Source organism: Vanessa atalanta, chromosome 25 (assembly GCF_905147765.1).
Source record: "Vanessa atalanta chromosome 25, ilVanAtal1.2, whole genome shotgun sequence".
Classification (NCBI taxonomy): Eukaryota; Metazoa; Arthropoda; class Insecta; order Lepidoptera; family Nymphalidae; genus Vanessa; species Vanessa atalanta.
Window position 1 is genome coordinate 3,676,759 of NC_061895.1, and position 25,907 is coordinate 3,702,665.

The 25,907-nt window shown below is 32.5% G+C and overlaps 1 protein-coding gene across 6 annotated transcripts in view; it reads right to left on the minus strand.

Moving 5' to 3' along the window:
* LOC125073656 (latrophilin Cirl) overlaps positions 1–25,907 on the minus strand; it is a 282,217-nt gene that overhangs the window by 205,838 nt on the left and 50,472 nt on the right. The window contains exon 3 of one of the 6 annotated variants that reach the window (XM_047684572.1): positions 7,590–7,631. The exons of the other annotated variants lie outside the window; for them this stretch is intronic. The gene's annotated coding sequence lies outside the window, so the exon portion shown is untranslated. The remainder of the gene's footprint in view (positions 1–7,589; positions 7,632–25,907) is intronic. 6 annotated transcript variants of the gene reach the window in all.

Below are 25,907 nucleotides of genomic sequence, written 5' to 3' on the forward strand. Positions count from 1 at the left end.
TCTTATGAGGTCGACCGCACCAATTTAACAAAGAGCAATTATCTGATCGTAATCGCTTTGATTTATAGATGAATATTATAACATTTTTAGTATTATCGCTGTCACTTCTGAAATATTAGCTAGTCTGGATAAGCTATAAATATTACAAGTGAAGTTGTTTCGACGAATTTAGATTTAAATATCGTGTACACAAAATTCTATACCTGATTCGTTTTGGCTTCTACTAACGTTCACTAATTAATGTTTTTGTGTTTTAATATTCAATCGGAGAGATCGTTGGAACCATTTAGCCAATCCTAGAAATATTTTCTTACTCGGAATCCATTTTAAGCCATTACTAATATCGAGCTTACACTAGCCATGTGTGGCTTCAATCCCATGCACTCCGGAATAAAAGTAACGTATCTGTAGTAGATTTTTGACAATCAATAAGTAAACGAAAAGCTCTTATATTAAATAAAGATTTTGACTTCGTCTTTGACGCTAAAAATCACGTTTGGCTTTGCTCCGTAGCTTCTAAAGGACAAACACGAATGTGTTATAGTGCATAGTACGGAGTACAACAACAGAAGATATTTTTAAACGTTAATAATTCACATGAGAAAAAATATCTGACATGTTTGTTGAGTTGAAAAAATGTCCTTAATCTTTCATATATCTTTATACAAAATAATTTAAGTATCACTAATGATGTATTTTGCACTGAAAAAAAGTCTATCGTTACTAAAAACGAAATAACCCGCCCCCAATAATTGGCACCGACCGCTTCATTGCAGACTGGTTCGGGCAGTTTTTTTTTCTGACACGCTCAGTGCCTACAAAACGCGAACGCTGTGACATTCAGTCGCGAAGTTCATTACTGTCTAGAATCTAGAACGAGTTTCAATTTTTTTCGATCCCTGTAGCACTTCTCCGCTTTGGCAATTATTTTGTGAACGATGAAAAAAAAAATTATAATGAATCGATTTGAGAAAAAAATTATAAATATTTTTGCAATTTTTCTGAAATGTTTTTCCTAAAACTACAAAGTCAAGATCAATCAAACAAAAATAGGGGAGAAAGAAGAAACTCAGTGAAAGCAACACATCCCAATACTTCATACCTATGTACCGACGTTTGGAGAAACGACACCTGCCGAAGTAAATAAAAAAAAGCGTAGCTGACAAAGGGTTCCGGAACGCAATTTCCACGTCCGCCACACCCTCTCTTGAATCGCGGATAGGGCTCCTACATACACTACAAACAACTATCATAACTAACTAAACTAATAAAGCCGTAAGCCCTTATGGAAAATAAATTCATAGCGACATATATAGAACTTATGATAATATTTAACTCTTAAGAAATTACAGTATCAAAACTGTGATAACTTTTAAGATCAAATTATTTCTGTCTTTTGTTTAATCCAATTTGCTTAAATTATTTTGTATAAGCATGATATACATAATTATTATCAAGTCATAGCGTGTGATGTTGCCCTTACTATTTCAAGCTTAAAGCTGTATCGACGATAGGCGTAGCTTTCAGATTTTTAGGTCAAACATTTTGCTTTTGTTACCTCCGATTTGTTAGTCTCGCTTGACAAGTTTCATTTAAAAACAGATGGTGATCAGGATATTTTTGTAAACCATCTTCGTATGTTTTAGAGAAGAGATAGGCGTACCGTTAATTGATACGTTATGAAATGTTTAATGATGATCTCTATGTCTTCCTAATCGATTTTCATCAGGCCATTAGACGGCGTATGGCCAACTGCGAAGATATTATTGTGCTTAAGTATGGGCGCAACTGGCGCTCTTTCTATTCTCTCACTTTCATAATCCGATGGAATGGCAATTGGACTTAACCGGAGCGAATTCGCGTGTAAGGCCTGTAGTTTAACGTGGTTTTCAAAGCACAGGAATGTTCACACTGTCATCTTCAAAAGTACGGATTGCCTTAAAAAAAATCTTGACTGAAAAACTTCGGGGTTTGAACCAAGAAACTTGAGAACTGCAGCCTCATTTAGCTTGCCACTAGACCAGCGAAGCAGTCAAAACTGTAATAATTTAATGACCAATTAAAGTCCAATATTGTAATTACCATTCATGCATTGCGTGTTTTGAAGCCTTAAGAATAATATAACCTTCAGTAAAATATAAATATAGGAGTCTATTTTAGTATTTCTAAGGGCAAAGACCTTTCCAAACAATGAGAAATTTTAAAACACAACGTACTTTTATCTTTTACTGTATGTTGCGGTAATAAAAATAAAGAAAAACTAGACAGTGGCATGTTTCTTGTTCATAATAATAAAGATAGGATGCTAAAGGTTTAATATTTATATCATATAGAAAATAAAGTATAATTTTCAAAAGGGCACTGTCGCTAAGCCTGATAAATAGGTCCACGAAACGTCACACAAATGCCAAATATCAATCTTTTATAAAGAATCTTTCTATCAATGGGCAGATTACTAAGTTCAACTCACTCCTAAGGGACGTTTTGTAAATGTGCGAAAAGTTAGGCATGAAACCTCATAATTTCCATACACTGGGCCAAGCGGTTTGGTAATGCAAATTTTATCAAGCAAATTTTGCTTTTATAACAATTGCCTATGGTATATTATTGCTAAGCAGAAATTATAATTGAATCACTTGGGTCACCACAGCCCAATACAATATGGTAGCAACCAATATAGTTGACACGTGTCCAACACGTGCAAATCGTTGCTAATAAATATAGGAGATTGCTGAATGGTATTTCTAAAGGGGAGATAAGTATGAGGCCATGATTTAATATTGAAGATGATAACCATTAATTTTGTTTATTCTTCGTAAACGCAGTTTTATTTTATATCTTTGTAAGATATTCGAATAACTATTAGACTGTCTGAACCAAATTTTAAAATTGGAAGCTAACTTCGGTTTTTATTGTTTTTCTTTATTTAAGCAGAAGATTTAAAAATAGGTTTACAATGAATCAAAGAGTTTACATACCATCTTTACTATTTATGATTAATAATTAACAAGCTAAGTGTTTAAATTATTTATAATTAACTAAAGGTTGAGGAAAGAAACTAAACATTTGCAAGTTTCACTTAAATTTTGTACCTGTGTTTGTATCTGTATTTATGTGTGTGTATGTGTCAGTGCGAGTGTGTATTTTTAAAATGTATGCTAAGATTGCGCTATTTTAAAAATAATATTATTACAACACAGAGAAGATTAAATACGATATTTACATTAATCTTCTAAAGCTGGTTGCCGACATGGCTACGTAAACTTTGCTTAATCTGTAAACAGAAGATTCAACAGTGTCATGAAATAAAATCACACCCATCACTAGTAAAAATATTTTGCTAAACAGAATTGGAACGAAAAAAGCTTGATCCTTTTTCAAGTGTCAAAAAACTCTCACGTTCTTTGTTCAAACAATGACAGTAACATCCACATGGGACGCACCGAAAAGGGCACTGTATTTGCACAGGCATGTGTTTGTTTTTCCCCGATTCCCCATCGTGGGTAATGGGTACATGGGGAGATAGGAATAAACTCGTATTCATTATAGACTGCGCTAGTGTCATAAAGTGGCCGAACCTGACAGCTACTTACGTTTATGTAAATTGGAGCTAAATATGTTAATACAGTATGCATATTTAATTTGTCACTGTTTGAAAAAGTTTATATGATTATTTATTTAGGCAATTCTCTTTGTGAATACAAAGGAAAAGTTCAAATAAAAGTACTATCAGATGTACTCGATGTTTTTCAAATTGTATTATGGTATTTGCTTTAACAACACATTGAAATAAACTAGTTCATACTGCTTTAGTTCGCTTATATTCGTTTTGTTTAATATTCGGATTCGTAAACCAACATCTGGGAAAAATTGAAAGATCTAACTAATCAACTACGTTTTTAAGGGTTTTTGGACTTGGATTTTATAATTTTAAGACTTTATCAAAGCATCACAGGTATTATTTGGAATGATTTATCCAAAGGGTAGTGGGAGATATTAATTAAATGAATAGGAATAGAAAGTCTGTCACATATTTTCGACACCCAAATGATTGTTAGATCAAGCATAAAGATAACACATTTGGTTACAATGATCTGGAACTATCTGGACTAGATGAGATTAATGATATGTAAGGAACTCTCCCATTTTTCTTGTAACCCAGGTGTGAGATATGGTATTAATTATTTTTTTATTTCTATAAATGTTTCATCAACATCAACTAGTATTGATCAATCTTTTGACCCAAATACTAACTATCATGGACCAAGAATATACTTATAAAAAAATAGCATACCATAGTGAATTGATCTGCAATCAAAATTCATCCATAATTATAATTTAATCCAGCTCTACGAACAGATGTTTCTAGAATTACAAAAGATCAAAGCATACGGGTTACAGATTTCAATAAGTCAATCTAAATAGATCCTGCGTTTCAATGGAAGCTGTCAATTATATCAATTGGAAAATCAATGAAACGAGGTATTAATTTTGTTATTATTTCATTTTTGCAACTATGCAATACGATAAATGTACTGAGTGCTTTTGTCCTAGTTAATTATAGTGAATATTTAAAATGATTTAGAACGAGCTTAAGGCTGGTTCTGAATAAAGGATTTAGATGTTACTTGACCTAAATAGTAAAGTATTCTGTTTATTGAGAGTAAAAGAGATGAAGCGAGGGAAAGAGAGATAGGTGATCTGTCACGTAAGTTTTACGATTTGCTGGAGTTAATTGTAATAGGATTTTCAGTGACATGCGCCATAGCTTTTTAATCTGTAATACTACAAAAATGTGACAATTCGTTCTTATTTTTATTGTGTTATTTATACAAAAGGTTAGTTTTGTATAATCCTATAAGTAACATAAGCTTATTTGGTATTATAAATTCCTCTAAAAAATAAATATTAAAAGACACTGTTCGAAATGTGCAATAAAATTATTTTATATACATTGCTACATAAATCATTATCTTGTTAAGTGATATCGCTTTACTAATAGGCGATGTATTGCGACTTAGTATTATACATCGGTTTCTCTTCCTCTAACATGGGTAAATGTCAAACATTTGAATTATATAATTCATCTCTTGCTCGACGGAAAATATCGTGAGGAAACCTGCATGTATGATTGAAATGATCATGAAATTCTGCATCCTGCACCATTGAAATTCTGCCACATATGTATCCACCAACCCATACTGGAGCAGGAATGTGGAATTAGCTCCAAAATATTTTCCTAAAATAGAGAGGAGGAAAATTTATTACTACATAATACGATTACAATTAAAAGTTGTATTAGTATCGTGATACGTATGCGTGTCGTGGTATCGTTTCTTACTTTCTATCTGCCGGTTGCTTACAAAGGTAAGTAACCCTAACCGGTTACGGAGTTCTCATGGGTGCTTTGAAAGCTATTAAACGCTGCTTTTTTTGCTTCTTTCAAATCGAACTACTTTTAATTTCAAGCTTGTTTCGTTTGATAACCGAGTCAATGGATGAACATCAATACTTTTACAACGTATAAAAGTTTGTTACGATTCCCGTCCGTTGAAGTTTTCAAAAAGTATATTGAGGATGATTCTATCATTTTTGTCATTTTATTTGTTACGAGGACATTTATTTTTAGTTACTTCGGCTTTTGAAATTGACACCAATATCAAAATTTGATTCGCTCTGTAAATAAGTTACGAAGTATTTCGACATTCATCTACACGCAAATAAGTTTCTATAGACGATAACTAAATTGCTTAATTTTTTGCGAAATAATTAGTTCAGCACAGATAAAAAATAATGGAAATTTGGAAAAAGGAACATTACTATACTGAGTGTTCTTTTTTTAAATGTGAAATGCGTAAAGAGATTTGTTTATTACGCTTTCACCTCTTAAATACTCGATGATAATGATTTCAAACACGTTGCCAGGGTACAGAAAAGAACATAGGAAATCTAACCTGATAACCCCCTCCCCCTCCAAAGCTATCGGAAACTAGTTATTACTAATTAGAAGATTAAGTCACCCATAAAATCAATGATAAATTTTTGACACCTTATTTAACACAAAGACAATATTTTAAGTATAATCTTTGCTCTCATATTACAATCCTCAAAGACAAATCCATGAACATAAGCGCCTTATAGATATTATCTTCTACAGCCCTAGAATGTTCTGTCTTTGACAAATATTGGACCAATAGAAAAGGGAACGAATATTGACGTAAGTCGATTTTCGTAGAGTTCTCGGAATCGAGAATTACCTATATTTATTGTGAAAACGTAATTTTAGGAATTCGGAGATATGACAATAATCATTTCATATAAATTGAAATTTTGATGTATAATTAGTATGAAGTTGAATTTGAAAGAACATATACCTATATTCGTTTATTGCAAACAGATCTTATTTGTAAAGTTAAGCACAAACATTAATACTTGTACTTAAATAGTCTTAATTTAACTGTGACTTATCTATATCTTCTAATTTGAGTTTTATCTAATATTAATTTAATGGATAGAGTAAGGAATGAGTACATAAGAGGAAGTTTGAAAGTGGCACCGGTAACCGAGAAGCTATCTGGAAACCGGCTGTCTTGGTATGGGCATGTTATGCGGAGGAATGAGGACAATGTTGTGAGAAAGGTTTTGAGTATGGATGTGGATGGATATAGAGGTAGGGGACGACCCAAGAAACGATGGATGGATTGTGTGAAAGACGATATGGTTAGAAAGAATGTTATTTGTGAGATGACGTCTGACAGAGAAGTATGGAAGAAGAAGATATGCTGCGCCGACCCCAAGTAAAATTGGGATAAGGGAGGAGGATGATGATGAGCCTTTTTAGTTAGGCCTTATATATAGTTGGTAGGACAAGCCTGTCTGAGTAGGTACTCACTCATCAGATATTCTGCCGCTAAGCAGCAATACTAGGTATTGTTGTGTTCCGGTTTGAAGGATGAGTGAGCCAGTGTAACTGCAGGTAAAAGGGACATAGCAACTTAGTTCACAAGGTTGGTGGCGCATTCGCAAAGTAAGGGATGGTCAATATTTCTAATGGTGACCACTTAACATCAGCTGGCCCATTTGCCGGTCAGCCTACGTGTTACAAAAAAATAATAATTAATAGAATCAGCATCGCTAAGATGAGAAAGGACATTTTTATACCTAAAAAGTGATACCGCGACGGGCAAAGTCGTGGGCGAAAATTAATCATTAATAAATTTGAAAGCAAAAATGAAAACTAAACTTGGAATTCAACGAATATATCTAAAATCAAATAAATATAATAAACAAAAATTGTTAATTGTTGTCTATGCTATGTTCCATTGATCCAAAAATAATGGACGCTGTAGGTTTTATTAAAGACAAGAAGTAAAGTTGAAATAAGTCTCATTTCGTATTTAGGGGGGTGGGAGGGGGCATATTATCACGTAACAAATTGGTTTCTCTACCTTTGTTCGGCATTCGTCTCAGTCCCTTTGGTTAGATGTAGGGTCAGCAAGAAAAGGAAATTCTGGACGACTTTGCAAAAATACAAAAATCTGCGAGTATATGTGGAGGAAGGTATTAATTAAACTTCAATATTATTTTACCTTAGAATTCAGTGTTGCTATATATATATATGTTGTATGTACCTGTAACAAAATGTATTAAAATTAATTATAGAATACATTACCAATAAATAAAAAAAAAATAAAAAAAATAGTCGAAAGACTTTATTGTGAAATATAATATTCAACTTGGAAACTGAACTGTTTTAGGTAAACGTATATTTATTTGATGAGGTAGAGGTTATAGTTGAAAAAACATTTTGAGTCATTGGAAATTAAAAAATATTACCGCAACTTACATTTTCTTAAAATTATTTATAACATTTAATTCTTTATAAACCCAATAGAAAAACTTCGTCGTAAAACGTTAAAATTATTACAATAAAAGCAAAAAATACGATGTCTATAATGTCGAGACTTTTTTTGCGTACGGTACTTCAATAGAAAACCGAAGTCTTCTTAGCATTGAACAGAAAAAAAAGATTCTTTTGTTGGACAAATTTCGAGAGTAAAGCCTACGGAGGTATAATATACGTATTTACCTTTTTTTGTCCACCCTACTTGCTATCGACCACGGTAGGTGACAGAACTTTTTTATTATCAATGTTTTAGACGCGATTTTGTTTGGGATTAAAATTGGCCCTACACTTTGTGGAATAATTACAAACATTACTTTTAAGCGTTAATAGCGCAATGGTTTACGGGGCAGCTAGCGATGTAATAAGTCGGTGGTTCAATGTTGACCCTGAATGAACCTTTAGGCTATTGTCCTCCCCACTTCCAGCACAAGCCTTAAACTAATTGGAGGGGTAAATAGGAAAATAGTAATAGCTTAAATTGGGTTGCTAAAATTCTTTTAATCTATATTTATAAAAGCGAAATACCACTCACTGATTAATGAGTGAAACTATAACACCTACAAACTTGAAATTTGACAGGTAGGATCCTTATAGGGTGTAGATATCCGCTAAGAACGAATTTTACGAAACTCCAACCCTAAGGGGGTAAAACGGGGGTTTGGAAGTTTGTGTTTTATTTATTTCGCGCGGGTAAAGCCGCAGGTTCAGCTAGTAAATATATATATTTACAGTCAAGATAGCGTGAAAACAGACATAAGCATATACATTTGAATTGCCTTCGAATTACTGATTTTAATCTATAAGTATATAATTACATAGTGTTGTCTTCTTCTTTCAAATGTGAAATTACCGATGATCGAAAGGGACAAATAGATTTGTAACTATTAACAAGATATGCTATACTAAGCGTACAACGATAACACAGACACACTTTATAGCATATATATATATATATATATATATGTATTTAAAACATGTTTAAATACACAAACAAAAACACCTATAGCTCCATTTAAACTCTTGTCTAAAATAAGACGTGTTTGAACGAAGTAAATACTCGTTTTCATCTATTTAAGCATTCTAAATAATTCCGGTCAAAGCTTTGTAGGCCGATTTACATGCAACCATTCCGCTGGGATCGGCGAGCAAATAAATCAGCCGTTCATTCATTCAATTCCGCTCTGAATGGTACAAGTGACTGATTACGATTGTGTAATTAAGAGATTAGAATCAGAAAATGTCACATAATCCAATATTAAAATTATGTAATTTTATTCGTTTACTTGGTATGTTAATAAGTAATTAATTGAACAAGGATATATATTTAAATGAAGCTGAAATGACAACGTGTTAATCAGTTTAAAAAAAAAAGGTTTTCAGTTCGAATTATAATGTTCTTTTCAATTTATTTAATTATCATAATCATGAAATTAATTCTCTACTAACATTAACGACCTCCGTGGTCGAGTAGTGTGTACACCGGCTTTCATGGGTACGCCACTCCGAGATCCCGGGTTCGATTCCCGGTCGAGTTGAATTAGAAAAAGTTCATTAGTTTTCTATGTTGTCTTGAGTCGGGGTGTTTGTGTTACCGTCGTTGCTACTTACATTGGTATCAGAGTAATGTATGTGATGTTGTCCAATATTTATTTATTATTTAACGCGAAGACTTTTTTGATTATTTTTTTTAAATTTTCTTTCTAACCCTAGACTCGTAAATATTAAAACACAATTCAAAAACATCCATAAACACCAATTTGAAAGATGTTGATTTATATTTTATTGATCGAAATTTTCGGTTCATTTTGGCGCAGTTGAGTTTATTTATGACAAATTCAATTGTTCCCTATGAGCAACACGCAATAAATTTTCATAAAGCGTTTACCACAACACTTATTTTAGTTCCAGTATATATAATATTTAGACAGAATACAACGACCATAATTTAACAAACAAGTTAATATTACTCAATCCGAAGTGAACGCATTCCTGTATAAACCATTTCATTGGCTCAATGAACAGCGTGACACACACACATAATTTCTAATAAATAAATCGTTTAAACTTCAACACTTAGCTAAGTAATGTAAAGTTTATTCGTCGTACAGACACATACGTCTTTATTATTAGTAATATAGACAAAATTGATCGAATGTTTATATATAGATTTCGTAATAAATTTGGTAGTAAGACGGGTAGGTACAACCGACTCTTATTTATTCCGTTAAAAGTACTACCTACTTAGTATTATCATGTACCATTTTGAAGGGTGAGCCAGTGTGTTGACACATGAGAGATATATAATCTTAGTTCTCAATATGAAAATTATTTTGGGCTCAGCTTGTATGACAATTTTATCTCTTTACGTAACACGTAACAAAAATAGCCGAGCGAATTAGGAAACTAAACGAGTCTAAGCCCGGACACCTGTGAATTTTGCAAGTCTATATCGTGTTCTGCAGTGAAAACACTGTGAGGAAACCTGCCTTTCTCTTAATGCTGATTCATGTGTATCCCCGCTAATACACAGAACAGCATGGCGGATTAGACTCGGTACCCTACACAAGGACCTCTGTCTACTAGTGTCACATTTATGGGCGGTTATTTTATTTTATTGCGAGTTTTTACTATTTAGACGAGGTTCTAAGTTACCTTTGGAACTTACATATATATTCACCTTTTCATTCTATATAAATTAGTTTTAATTCGTGTAATATTTTCTTCTCGACAAATGAATGAGTTTGAATGATAAAAAATGTAATACTTTTTGGTGATTCTTCATAACAAAATAATAAATTATATTTATCATTTATATTACGCGGAGCTTTGTAATATTACAAAGGTTATGTTTTTTTTTTTTAGTTCAAGAGCAGTCATTTTGATATACGAGACGTATATATTAAATTAATTTTATTAAATACTATTATTGAATACATTGCTGATATCAATGTGAAACAGTGTTTATTGGTTTAGACTTATTATACGAAGGACCGAATTTTTTTTTTTTGTTATACTTGTCAATTCTTCGGTGAGCATGCAGACATATAATTCCATATTATTATGAGATATCTCACAGAGCAAACATACGTCAACGTAAAAACATAATAAATTTTATTTCGTATACATGTCAGTTTGTAATGTTTTAATGTGCAAAATATAAAAAAAAAAAACAGAATTAATTTAATTTGTTAATGTGAGTACAATTAATAAATTTAAAATATCAATCTAAAATTAAATTGTTAAGATAAATAAATCTAAACTATAACGAGTATTAAAAATACACGTTACACAAGTTAGTTATTAAAAGCCTAGAAAGTTTAACGTCTGAACGCCTCGTCGGTTGACGCACACGGTCACTCCAGCGAATCATTCGCCTGAACAGACCAACCGTTCATTCACTCGTTCACTTTGATCTCGGTATCACGCACTTTCCGCTTCACATTGCTTGAGCATTGTAAACTCGTTGGAACAGCTCTGCTGATAATATTTACTTATTAGGTATCGTAATTGTAACTAATATAAATACGAGTCTGCTTGTTTGTTACGCTGTCACGGATATACCACACAACCGATCGTCATGTAATTTCTACACACGTAAAAGGACAAAGGATATACGACCACACCCAGACGAATCTGCAGGCGAATACTAGTAAATTGATTATTTTAATTGCTTTAACACGTTTATGTTTCAATTTCAGTCCGTTATTCACTTGAGAAAAAGAGTTCTCAGGTTAACATTGTTAAATGTTAAAGTAATATTACTTTACTCGTGAAATATTTAGAATCGTTGCGATTTGAAACTTGATGAAACGAAATTGCGTCACGAATAGAGACTACAAGAAATAAATATATATTAAGTCTCATTGCTATCGTGTGCGAATTACACACACATACATTTTCATACTGTAGATTTCGATATATAAATACTGAAAATACTTTAATTATTGCATTATAGTCAGTAGTTGGAATTGAACTCAAGAACGTTGTAACAGCAACGAATTACAGTAACCATTACACCAGCGTGTCATCTCATTACTCTCGACGTACAGATAAAACAGATAATAAAACACATAAATCTAATTTTGTTGATGATTTCTACACTAGCGGCCAAGTAAAGTATATTTAGCAAGTCGGTCACTGTCGGTTTTATTGGAAAACATACGTAATTTAATCACCGACGCAACTATTTTTAATTTATTATTCACGTAATGACATAATTTTTACGTTGTATCATATATTATACGTAATGTTGTCTTAAAAAACTAGTTTTATTTCAATATATTATACGTTTAATTAGTTGATTATAATCTTCTAAAAGCTACTTAATATCTAAATATATCAAAAAACTGTTATTAAAAATTAATAGAAAATATTCTACAAAGTGACAAAGAATATATATTATAATATTTATCACAGTCGCTGCCAAATGAAAGAATTATGTATTTCGATTAGCTATATTTAAAGCTTTATTTATTATATCATATAAAAGTTATCATGATCTATGTACTTACAAATTACACAATTCAATATTAGACAATGGATTTCGAAAGGCGGGCAAACTTAATATGCCCAAAAACAAAATGATTAATATCTTATGGTTTGCAACTGACTCCCAGATTTGTCGCTAGTTCGATTCAAATCCATCGATATGGTATCCTTAGGTTATGCCAAGCAGATTGTGAATCAAGCGATAATTTGTTAATGAAATAGAAAAAAAGCGCTACATTTAAAAGTCAAATTTCATCCCGTGTTTTTACAATGAAGTCCTAGTAAATAAACGTGAAGTCACATGAATGAAAATGACATGTTTTGATCGGGGAAGGAACAACTAAAGCAATTAACGAAACACGCCCAATACGCCGAGATGATAATTTTTAACTGTTTTTATGTTTCGACAAAAATTGCGAATTTTTTTTTTTTGGGGGTCATTGAACGGCATAGCTGACTCTGGAGTTCATTGTATACATTTGAATCAATTAATTTTATTAACTAGTAAATTGTTCAGAATCTAAAACATCTGTTACATACTTATTATTATTAATGAAAAGAATTATATTTGAATTTGGATTTTTTTTTAAACATAAATAAGATTATTAATATTGTAATCACTTATATAGTATTATAGAACATTGTACACTCCTGCCCCGAAATTCGATTCTCTGTTCTTCGTGTACGTGTTTGATTTGTTTCTCATATAAGGAAAATCAAATGTTAAGTATATAAAATCCAAGCTGATTTTAACTGTAATATTTTAATGGATAAAAAATAGTCATTCAGTTAAAAAGAAAGCTTTTTTTTAAATTTTATAAATGTATTTTTATACATAAGAATTATTTACACTAAGCCCTTAATTAGATGCAGATGAAAATCTACAATGGTTTCTCTACAAATCACGAGTGACTAAGGGCGTCAAATAGGAGGTTTATAGTTTTTATAAAACAACATTCTAAATTTAAAACATATAATTTAATTTTTAAAATGAATGACGGATTAACTTAACCGGTCAGTGTTAATAAAAAATAAATTCACGATCTAATTAAATTCACACCTTCGTACATGCTGATAACGATTGCAACAAAAAAAGTGTATATCGAAGTCGAGTGCAAAAAATCGTAACAAATAACCTTGTAGAAGCGTTATATAGATTAACATAATTATAATAATATTAAAATATTTTTCATTTGTTAATTATTCATATTCAAAACTTTGGAACAAATCTCATACAGATAAAAAATAGCTAAAGACCTCCTTGATTTCTTACAATATTTAAGCGTGACAATGTTGTGATTGACGTCTAGGTCATGTTGTTCGTGAACGTGATAAGTTGCTCGGTGTTTCTAAACGTAACGTTACGTCAAAATAACAGAAAATTTATAACCAAGAATACCGAATCTTATAAAAGCTTTGGCTAGTGATTTTAACGCGCTTATGAAATCACACGAATTGTCTATGTCACGGATAAATTTAGCATTGTTACGTCATATGCTTTCTTGAGTTGTCATCTAATGTCGCTCATCGTTACAAAGAAATGTTTTTCATTTTATATGAGTCTGTTTCTTCATTAAATTTATTGAATTTTCTAGAAATTACTATGACGTATCTATTCTATGTCAGTATGAGAGAAACGTATACGTCTAACATGTGTATCTTACTGTAAAGGCTCGAACTACAGTAAATCCTAAGATTTAAGAGTAAGTCTTAGGATTTACCGATACGAGTTGGTGAATGTAAGTATTTCTGAAAATGGGACGATTTTTTCGGGCTTTTACCATTCGAATTCAGAATATTTACCGCTGTCAGCTGGTAGATGTTGGTTTTAGCAATAAAACAATGAGTAATTCCTAATCACTTATTTCAATTAACTATTAGTCAAAACCTTAGGCATCAAACGATAATAATTAAATAACTAACCTAACCTATTAAATTATTTTCATTTCGGATATTATTTTATAACACGTTATGACATAATTTTTTTCAACGTTTACCGTGCCTGAAATATAAACCCTAAGATTTACTAAGTGAATGGTGGCAAAAGGTCGAATCGCAAACCGTTTTGAGCATTTACTATTAAGAATTGGTAAATCTTTGGTTTTACTGGAAAATCTTAGGATTTACCGCAGTTCGAGCTTTTAGAGTAACATATACATAAAATATCAATAAATGAACGTTATCATTAAACGTTTCCGTTTTATGTTTAGTAATACCAGGTCACAAATCATGCGTCTATTGGGGCATAAATCTTGGGGTCCAAAACGAAATTATAATACATAAATACTATATTTTAAGCAACGGTCCAGAGACCGCGAGGAACTCGTAAAACTACAATAGCCCATAAATATTTTACAAGTAATTATAATGAATAATTATCGCTCGGTAATCGCTAAATACTTCCGTTCTCTGAGAATATAAAATTTAATTATTATTTTACGATCGAATCTTGTTACAACTAGGGTCAGGCTCTAGTCGGTTGGTTAGTATTCAAGCGTTAAAATAAATCGTCTATGGCCCTTTTAAAATACAGTTAAATAAATAAAAAGCAATTATAATTTCAATTAAATTATACGACGTAATAGAATTACGATCACAAACTTATTTATTGTATATTGATGAATTTGAAATGTAAGGGCAGTTCTTAAGTATGTTCCGAATATTTTGTAAGCAGGTGCTATGTAACAAGAAAGTCGAAACTCGCCGCAGAACACGAACGTATCAGAATTAGATATCCGATATTGACCATAACAATTATAAAATGAATAGGATACAGGTTTCAAAATGGCGTATCAACGTAACTCGACTGTCGACATTTCACTAGTGAATCACGAAGTGAATTCATTCAGAATCGCACTGATGTATGTATGTTTTTATGTAAAGCTGGAATCATGATTGTCGCTAATATTCTTTCAAATAATACAGTAAAATTTTAATTTAAAAAAAAAACCAACAGTCTTCTACAATGACATGTCAACAGTTCTGTGACAATCCTTAATAGTATCTAGATGACACAAATTCAGTCTTTTTAACCGACTTCAAAAAGGAGGAGTTTATCAATTCGTCTGTATTTTTTTTTTTTTTATAGAATATTCAGTATCGGTAAAACAGTCGACAGAATTGCGGTCTACGTAAATCCTTACCTAAAAGTAAGTTTATTTCATATTCAAGTTCTCAATATAGAATTATAATTTAGGTACACTAATATCGATTTAACTATTATAACTCAAAGTAGATTGAGTAATTAATAACTATCGTCCATCGTGTACTCTTGTTTAAATTAACTCGATTCTGTTCGATTAGACTAAGAGATAGGTTTAATCGATTTTCCTTTATGTGGAATTTATCTTAAGACGCCAAATATCAGATAACGCATGAAAAACGAAAATCCTGGGCTCGGAGATCAATCTCTTTCTATATGTATATATATCGTAGATATTTGTAATTTTACCGATTCATCATTGAGAATACATATATACGTACATATATATTAAATAGGTAAATTTTATTTCTTACTTTTAAATTCTATAATATATGACATGACATATGTAGGTCAAAAAGAAGTATATATATGTATATATTTTTATGGCTATGGTTGACGGACGAGCATATGGGCTAGCTGATGGTTAGTGGTTACCACCGCCCATAGACAATGGCGCTGTAAGAAATATTAACCATTCCTTACATCGCTACCAAACTTGGGAACTAAGATGTTATGTCCCTTGTGCCTGTAGTTACACTGGCTCACTCACCTTTCAAACCGGAACACAACAATACTAAGCACTCTTGTTGATGAGTGGGGTACCTACCCAGACGGGCTTGCACAAAGCCCTACCACCAAGAAAATTCGTAATACATTTCATAATTTGTCATTAATATTATACAAATAGTATTCGTACATCAATTCAAATTCGAAATTGATGGAATTATTATGTACAGATATTAAATTCGAAATTACATTCATATAAGATCAGTATGCCGATAAATTACATCGCTCGTAAAATTTTACCGTACGAAATCTTTTGAGACATCGAAATTTGTCTTTAATAGGTTTGAGGAAACGGCGTAAGGGAAGTCGAAGTCGTTTAACCTACTTCGTTCTGCCAATTTGAGATCGTGACGATTACGATGGCATAAATACAAACCTTGTTCAAAGTTGAGTAAATTTTCAATACATTATCATTGAGCTGATAAATCATCTAGATGGCTCAGTGGACGTCGCGGCTGTCCAAAGATCGCGAAGTAACCGATCTGACATTATTGCTTGTGCTGTTTATGAAAATGTAAAACCTCTTTTGAAGAAAGTTTTTGGGAGCGCACCTCATAATGCTAATTCAATGGGGAGCTATGGACATGTTAATCCGTATATGTATGTATTATAAGACCCGAGATGGCCTAGTGGTTAGAACGCGTGCATTTAAACCGAGGATTTCATCTTGTGCTCGACGTTAGCGGAAAATATCGTGAGGAAACCTGCATGTGTCTAATTTCAACGTAATTCTGCCACATGATGATCCACCAAGCCGCATTAGGGCAGCATGGCGGAATATGCTTCAAACCTTCTTCTCAAAAGGAGAGGAGACCTTAGCCCAGCGGTGGGAAATTTACAGGCTGTCATGAAATGGATTTGTAGACATGTAGCCCAGTATTTGTATGTGGTATTTGTATCCGGGTAATATATACTAATATTATAAACGCGAAAGAAACGATGTATGTCTGTTGGTGAAATTTGGTATGAAGCAAGGTTGAACTGCAAGCATGGGTAACTTTTTTTAGTCTTACACTGACGACCGACCTATAAAATTTGAGCGGATCCGCGAACGAACACTAATAACATTATTATTAATATACCAATCAAATATATATATATATATATAAAATGCTATCCGATAATGATTTTATTAAATTTTCAGTCTACCCGCAATTCGATACAACATCTAACCTAAAAAAGACCTGCAGTATAAACTTAGCAAATCCTACCGCAATGTTTTTACTTATAATATAAGTAAAAACGTCAGGAGATTTTATAACTTGTATGTATTAAGACAAAAGTTGCCCTATTTAACACAATTAACTCGCCGTGCTTAACAATACTTAAGCTAAAGGGTGCTAGTTTAGTTGACTTTTTAAACATGAAAATCTCATTTTAACGAGCTGACTGAAAAAAAAAACACACCATTTCAACTACTTCGCATACGCTCACGTCTGTTCATAACGCAAGGAAATGACTCTTCACGGAACCTTTCTGCACCTACTCAAGTTAATTAAACGTCTGAGAAACGTTGACTTTTAATACATTATTATATAGTAATGGCCCCTTCCAGTTATTATATGACCGATTTCATATTTAGGTCAATGATCCCTTGATATTATTAAATATAAAATTTGTTGTGCGAATTATTATTATATTCAAGTGTTCGTTCGCTTCGACAGTTTGGGTGGGGAATGTGTTGGATACTTTTCGGTACCCCTGATAATATGTATGGAAGATTTCATGATAATTTGAGACGTGATAGTGTATCAAAAAAGAAACTAACAAGTTGTCACCAATCTGTCGTTTGATACAAAGATTTATCAGCAATTTCAACGTGCGTTTTAACAAACAAACTCTTTAGCTTTGTGCCAGTGTCTCATGACTCATCTAGGTATCCTGATTGGCAGCTCATTGACGATATTAGATATTATTTATGTATTTTACAGAGGCAATGCCGGTACACGCTGTCTCTGTAAGATATCATAAATGACCATCAAGGAAGCCGTTCGCTCGTCTTCCTAATAAAAACTGCAGTTGGTAACTTTGATATCATCAGATACTCACGACTGCACCCAAATGCGATAATTCATCACTTGTCTCTTGACTTGTTCATAGATTCGTTAAGCCTTGATCGTCCTTCAAAAAATGTTATACGTATCTATTTTCATTCAACTTTAAGAGTTTTTGTCAGAGGAATGAGAACCATGAGGACCATGAGGACCATCTATTCTCAAAACCTTTCTCACAAAGAAAGGTTTTGAGAAAGGATGTGGATGGATATAGAGGTAGGGGACGACCAAAAAAACGATGGATGGATTGTGTAAAAGACGATATGGTTAGAAAGAATTTTACTTGTGAGATAACGTCCGACAGAGAAGTATGGAAGAAGAAGACATGTTGTGCCGACCCAGAGTAAAATTGGGATAAGGGCAGGAGGATGAGGATGATGATTTAGAGTTTTTATAGAGTTCTTAAAAAGACTGCATTAATGTTTATACTCTTTTCTATTCAATAAAACATTAAGAAAACATTTACAAACATAAGAACGATCATTATATCCCATTAAAACACTTTAAGATGTACCACGCAACTAGTTAACCACAAATTCGCCTATAATTACACGCCAAAGTGAAACTTATCACAAGCGCATAACCATGAAATTAGCGTGTTTCAATTTTGAAGGGATGATTGCACTCAGCAATCAATCAAACTAGAACACTTTACGGCAGTTTGAGTCGTAATGTTTAGGTAATAAAAACGAATCTTCCGTGCACTATTTAGTTACTTTGTAGCATTGAACATATGGTCAACGGTACCGATTTTCAGCAGTCACGTACCTCGTAAACTCTCCCTGACAAACGTCTTGCTAATTAACTCTGTAATGGCACCCATTACGCTTTTACGTTTAATTTTATGACTGACCGAGTTGCGGCAAACAATATGTTTGTAATACAATCACAACGCCGAATATACTTTTAATACTTGGAATAAAACAGTCAGCTAAGAATTTAAAAAATAAAACCCGACCCCTTTTAAATATGTATTTTCTAGTATATATTAGTTGGTCCAAAAAGAGCTCTTTGAACTAATTAATTTTAATACAATATCAGCACGCGACTATCCCTTCTGTTTTATTTTAATAATGTTGAATAGCTACTAACATTCGCATGACTGTTTAGGTGAAAAAAGTATCAGTAGTATATTTATAAACAATGTATAAACACCAGAATTAATGAAAAACTATTTTTTTTTTGTATGTCATGTAGTTAGGCGGACTGGCAAATGGGATACCTGACGGTAAGTGGTCACCACTGGCCGTCATTAGTTAACATGTTTCTGTTATAAAATGCCGCAAATACTATGCCACATAATAAATTTAAATCTCGTTAAAAACATAAAACGTACGTACTTATAGATGATAGGAAGCTTGGGGGTAGTTATCGTTAATTTCCTAACGATACCTAAAGTAATTTGATTGGTGAGAAAAGTAGCCACTGACTGTCTGGCTGTTTCTTCTCCGTAGAATTATACATTCCGAAACGGTGGCTTAAATTTAATTTAAACCTGGAAGATTCAGTGTTCGATTTTACGAAAATAAATTTTTCGATTTAATGATTTAAATTTCATATGTACTCAAAATAAAGACAATGAAACTTCTAAAATAGGTCAAAATAATTCATTCAATTTTCGAACTCCAATTTACAAACTTTTTTTTTTTAATAAACAAGCAATTTGTTTCGGAACCGAAAAATTTACGGAGTCTTGAATAAAAAAAAAAAGATATCGCAAATAACGATATCACTAGTTGTCAAGTTTACATGTGAAATAATAAGACTGATATATCGTATTGATCGAATATAAATCTTATATTCATGTCGTTAACGTTGAAAATAGCTTAACGATATTCTGACGGGCTAGATGCAAATAAACAACCCTTGAAATCCGACCCTTGTTAAATTCAATACTTTTTTTCGATATCTTCGTTCCGTACAGGTACTTCTATATCGAAAGAATTAATTTAAAAACGTAATTAAATTTCACGACGTTATAATAACAATTTAAAAATTTTAAACTAGCGACTACAATTATTATAAGTCTTGTTACTTTTTAAAACCTATTTTTTACCGATTTTTTATAAATAAGTTTAATAAAACATTAGAATTAACATTTTAAAATACAAAAATAATATTAGTTATGTAAATAAAATGAAATATTTTAAATTAATTATTTAATTATTTAAATGCATATAACAATTTAAAACTTGACTGACATTTTATTTTATTTCAAAACAATGTTGTTTTTTTAAAACATTTTATTCAACGTTCAATTTGAGTATAATTTAAGTGCGTTTTATATCAACTTTGGCAAGAGGGAATTTACGGCCATGCCGTATCGCTATGCGCCCACTGTGCGCGTGTTCGGACAAACATTTACGCTTGTCTTGAACGAGTTCGTTTGTTTCTGAGGTGTCACGTTACACGGGTTTTTAAAACTTGATGGTGTGTAATAAATGTTTTTGGCTGCAACAATCGGTTCTCGAACCATTGGGCCATAAAAAGCCGTCTCCTTCCACCGCGTATATTTTCTTACTTGCGAAACAAGGACGGAAATATATTTTTTTAAATTTTATTTTGTACACATCTCGCGTCGATTTGTATTACTATGTTCAATAAAACTGTCGAGTAATAAAATACCAATCGAATACATTGTATTTGCTGTGTTTTTGCGGTTTGACTGATTTTTAATATATTTTAGTTTGACAGCGGGGTTTAACATTTTTATATGTACATATCGGTAACATATCTCGTCCATCATAATTTTTTTGCGTTTGTTTTGATATATGAATTTTTAAATTCCCTATTTAGAAACAAATGGAGCGAATATATTCTGACTTTAATGTGACAGCTAGCAAACGAGCCATTGTATATGTTTTTTATTTATATTTGCAGGTAATATTATATAGTGTTCATTGGAAACGCGCTGTCAATTATAAAATATTGTATTAATATAGTGGTTGCTCATTGGTCGAAATTCGAACTATATTTTTTTTTACATACGGTGGTATGTAAAAAATGTCATTCATTGCTAACAAAAATATAGGAATACGATGATTTTAAAGATAGAAAAAATGGGGTGGACGATATCTTTGTCATTAACGAAATTAAAAAAAAAAACCTCAGTGAGTTTTAACTTCGACAAACGTAACTGTGACAAACGCAACATGCGTTATTACTGTCTAGCGGTAGATTATTGAGCGGGTGGTACCTGTGGTAACCCAGACTAGGCTTGCATCAAACAAATAAATGATTCATATTCGATACCTGAACAAATCTATAGTATTAAGCCCAACCGTTTCAACCAATAAGTCACCCTTCAAAGATTCGAAAATAAATATTTTCACAACAAAGCTTCATTACCAATTCACGCTTGCTTATACTAAGGTCACTAATAACAATAGTTAATAAACGTTATATTAGCAAGAACGCTGACGTGCCGTAATAAAAGACCCAGAAGAATATGCCTATAAAATAACGTACAATAACACACGCATTGAATTACAAATGTATTAATAGAAAAATATTATTTATGTCACACAGAATAAGGCACAGAGTTCCATGGTTATAATGTTATCGAACTGTGTGGACTATTGTTCGAAGTTTGAAACATTCATTACTTTGTATCAAGGAAGGCAGTCTGTATATTTGTTTCCAAATGTTTTGCGAGGTGTGCAAAATTATTCTTAGTATTTTCAAATCGTGCAAAATTTGCTTAAGCATGACTCATTTGATTTTCATGCTAAATATATAATAATTTAACATACCTAAGGTCGAAAAGGTTTATCTAGATGTTAAGTGACAATGGCATTTTGTAATATGACGATTCAAAAGTGCTTTGTAGATATTGAATGAAGTAAAATTTGACCTACCGTTGATAAATAAAATAAGACTTCTACGATACAAATCTAAAAAAGTTGAAAACAGTGTAGACTACTGTTTGAAGTTGGTAACAGTCATTACTATGTATCGAGGAAGGCAGTTACTTGTATTTGTTTCGACATATTGCGAGGTGTGCAAAATTATTCTAAATATTTACAAATCGTGCTATTCCTAAGTAAACATGACTCACTATACAAAATAACTTTAAATAATTAGAACAGAATTGTTTATAGTTTTAGAAAATAAAAATTTCCGAACAACTGTCAATTACAATATGATAAATTTATATCTAGAGAGTTCTCCCGAGTGTGACTGTGACTGTCAACGGAGTCGAGCTCACGTTCAAAAGAGATAATCGTCCAGGTATGTGTGTGCAAAAACAGGTGCACATGCTTGTAAAGCGTCGGTCGTACTAATGTCCGGTCGCTGAGGGCATGCATTCCTGACAGGTCCGCGATCAAAGGGCCGATTTCACTTTAAAGTGACGAAGAATTTACGATAAAAATATTAGTATCGTTTATTTGCTCAAATAACGAATAATATACATATGTAACATTAAATATATATATGCCTTAAAATTTATGTTATAAACGAGCCAACTAAGCTGGACATATTATTGTGCATAAGTGTACATTCTCAATCCCCTTACTCTCATAATCCAGTAGAACGGCAAATCTGATTAGGCAACAGGAAAGTGTTAAGGCGGAGGACCAACAGCTTGACCATCAGCTTCCACGCGCGAGAGTGTGCACACTTCCAGTCTTCGGCCGGTTACTGAGAGTTTTTGTGATAGAAAAACCCTATAATTTTGTTCGGCTCGACCTGGGGTTTGAACCCAGCTATTACACCAACGATACATTAAATCCATACTGCGCTACGTGGTATCGTGTGTGAAGCGCATTTTCTCAATTAGCCATTCTTAAATTAGTAGCGCTCGTTTCCGAACGATGCGTGATATGGACCACGTATGATATGGAGGAGACAGGTGTTAGATTGGTACCCTATGTCTTTTTGTGTGACCCTGACAACATAGCAAAATTTATGATGAATGAATGAATGTTAGAAACAAACAATTTAGCAAATTCACTATCGAATTTATAATATTAGGATAGTTGAGCATTCGTGTTATTCAATGTTAATGGTAATTATATAGCATGGAAACGCTTAAGATACAACACTTACCTAATTTCCGCCGTGTTAATTCTAACCTGTTATTACGTCACTCAACTTGAGATGCAACGCGAATAACACATAAAATATATACAAAATATTTCTCATGAATTTTAAACGTTAAAACAATGGGTTCGGTGTTACGCGCGTTGAATGTAAACAATTTTGTTTCTGTTTAAGTTGATACGTAAAATTTGTTTTAAATTTGAGTGATATTAAATACCTTTTTTATAATTTAAATATGATCTACTTGGTGGTAGGGCTTTGTGCAAGCCCGCCTGGGTAGGTACCACCCACTGATCAGATATTCTACCGCCAAATAACAGTACACTATATTGTTGTGTTCCGGTTAGAAGGTTGAGTGAGCCAGTGTAATCACAGGCACAAGGGACATAACATCTTAGTTCCCAAGGTTGGTGGCACATAGGTGATGTAAGGAAAGGTTAATATTTCTTACAGTGCCTTTGTCTATGGGCGGTGGTGACCACTTACCATCAGGTGGCCCATATGCTCGTCCGCCAACCAATACCATAAAAAAAAAAACACTATTATAAGTTGAAATTGTTTGCTTGTTAGTATCAATACATACACACAATACACATAAGAATGAGTACAATATTCGCCCAAGAGTTTGAAATTGAATCTGCGTCCCAAGAGTTTTACATCGCAGACGTTCTGGATACCGTTGAGCTATTAACTCTTTAGAAATTTTATATAATTTATAGTTTATTTATATAAGCCTCATAAATGACTCCTACAAACTATGATGCCATTGTTAATAATTCGAAATTCTTCTACGTCATGTTTTTGTAAGTACCGCTTAAACTATTTTTTTTTTTTAAATATTGTATCTCCATAGACGCGCTGTGTGTGCCGTTGTTATACCTTATTTGTGTTGTTTTAATGTGCCTGCTTATTGTTTTATATTACCAGCCAGCCTCACAGTCTCAATTGCAAAATTATGACAAAAAGTTATTAATGAAAACTACAGTGAAAATCTATATTTATGTTGATTGAAGCGAAATAAATGTAATTTACATTGTATGTAAGAGAAACTAACAGTTCTGTAACAATTTAAGTGTTTTTCGTTAGCCATAGAGTCCGTAAAAAAAAAATTTGTAATAACATTTTGTAAGACCTAAAAATGTTCTTAGATTATTTAAATTTATAGGCCACTAAATTAAACGTTCTTAAAAACATGGTATATGTTTACAGTCAGCATATCCAAATAAATTTAATTATTCACAACAATTTCTTGACATAGTTTCAGGACTAACCACAGAGTATTCAGAACATAGACTAAAAACTAGTTACATAATTCTGTCTATGGTTAAAAGGATTACAGCTGATGTCATTACGGCTAATGTGATTACAGTAAATTGTATTACGACATAGGAACGAATACAGGATGTGTCCTATTATGACGGCCCACATCACTTAGGCCGGTTCTTCATTGGATGTATAGCGCTATACAAGGATATAACGAGCTAAGTGTCCTTTGTATTTTACTATATTGCACCATGAAGTGAAATTTATTCTAACTAGATGTATGTATATGACCACCAGATACCATCGGATTTTAAATCGTCACCTTAACCCTTATACCATACCACTAAGCAATCACCATTGAATCTAAATATGTTTCTTGTATGATGACATAGCCTGGTAATTACTCTCGGTGACTCACCCATCAAACTGGAACACAACAATTCAGTGTTGACCTGTTGGCGATAAAATATTCGGCGAGCGAGTGGATTCCAACCAGAATAGACAACAACGATTTTAGTAACGATAATGTCATGTAACATATAAGAATAACAAATGCATGTTTAACGCATGTAGGTTACCTTACGATGCTCCAATACCAATGTAATTGCCAATAATTGTGTTCAAACCCGCAATCTTGACTAAAAAATCAAGTGTTCACTATTCCATTTTAACCACCAAGGTAACCCCAGCTCAAGATATATCTTTAGATGATATCTAGCTAAAGATGATATTTAATAACAAAGATAATTTATATAGTAAGCATGGGGGGATTGAAAAGCCTTAATGGAAACATCGTTACAACAGAAATGTGATACTGGGCGTACAACACGACTGAATTGGTATTAAGTCACTCCTATTTGCTACATTAAATCTAGCGTAAGCAGTTGTTTTATAACTGCAGGTATATTGCGATAAGAATATTATACAGCTGCCCTTAAAATTCATAGACTTTCCATTTGAACCTCTTAAAGATGAAATTTCCAAAAATCTAAGTGGGTGCTCCGAGTATATGTTTTCAAATTTCTCTCTTTTGTTATCTTAAATAACAAATATAAATTACTAAAGATCAATTAGCATTAGGCCTATGTTTTTCTCAAACTTGTAATCAGTTTGAAGATTCACATTATAGTTTAACTTAAGACATTTTACTCAATATAAGATTATTTAGATGATAGGGTTATATTCGCTGTAAGAAATATTAACCATTCCTTATGCCTGTGGTTACACTAGCTCACTCACCCTTCAAACCGGAACACAAAAATACTAAGTATTACTGTTTAGCGGTAGAATATCTGGTGGTACCAAGACGGGCTTGAACAAAGCTTTACCACCATGTAAATTTAACTTCATTTGAGAGTGAGATTCAATTTGCAGTTGCTTATCA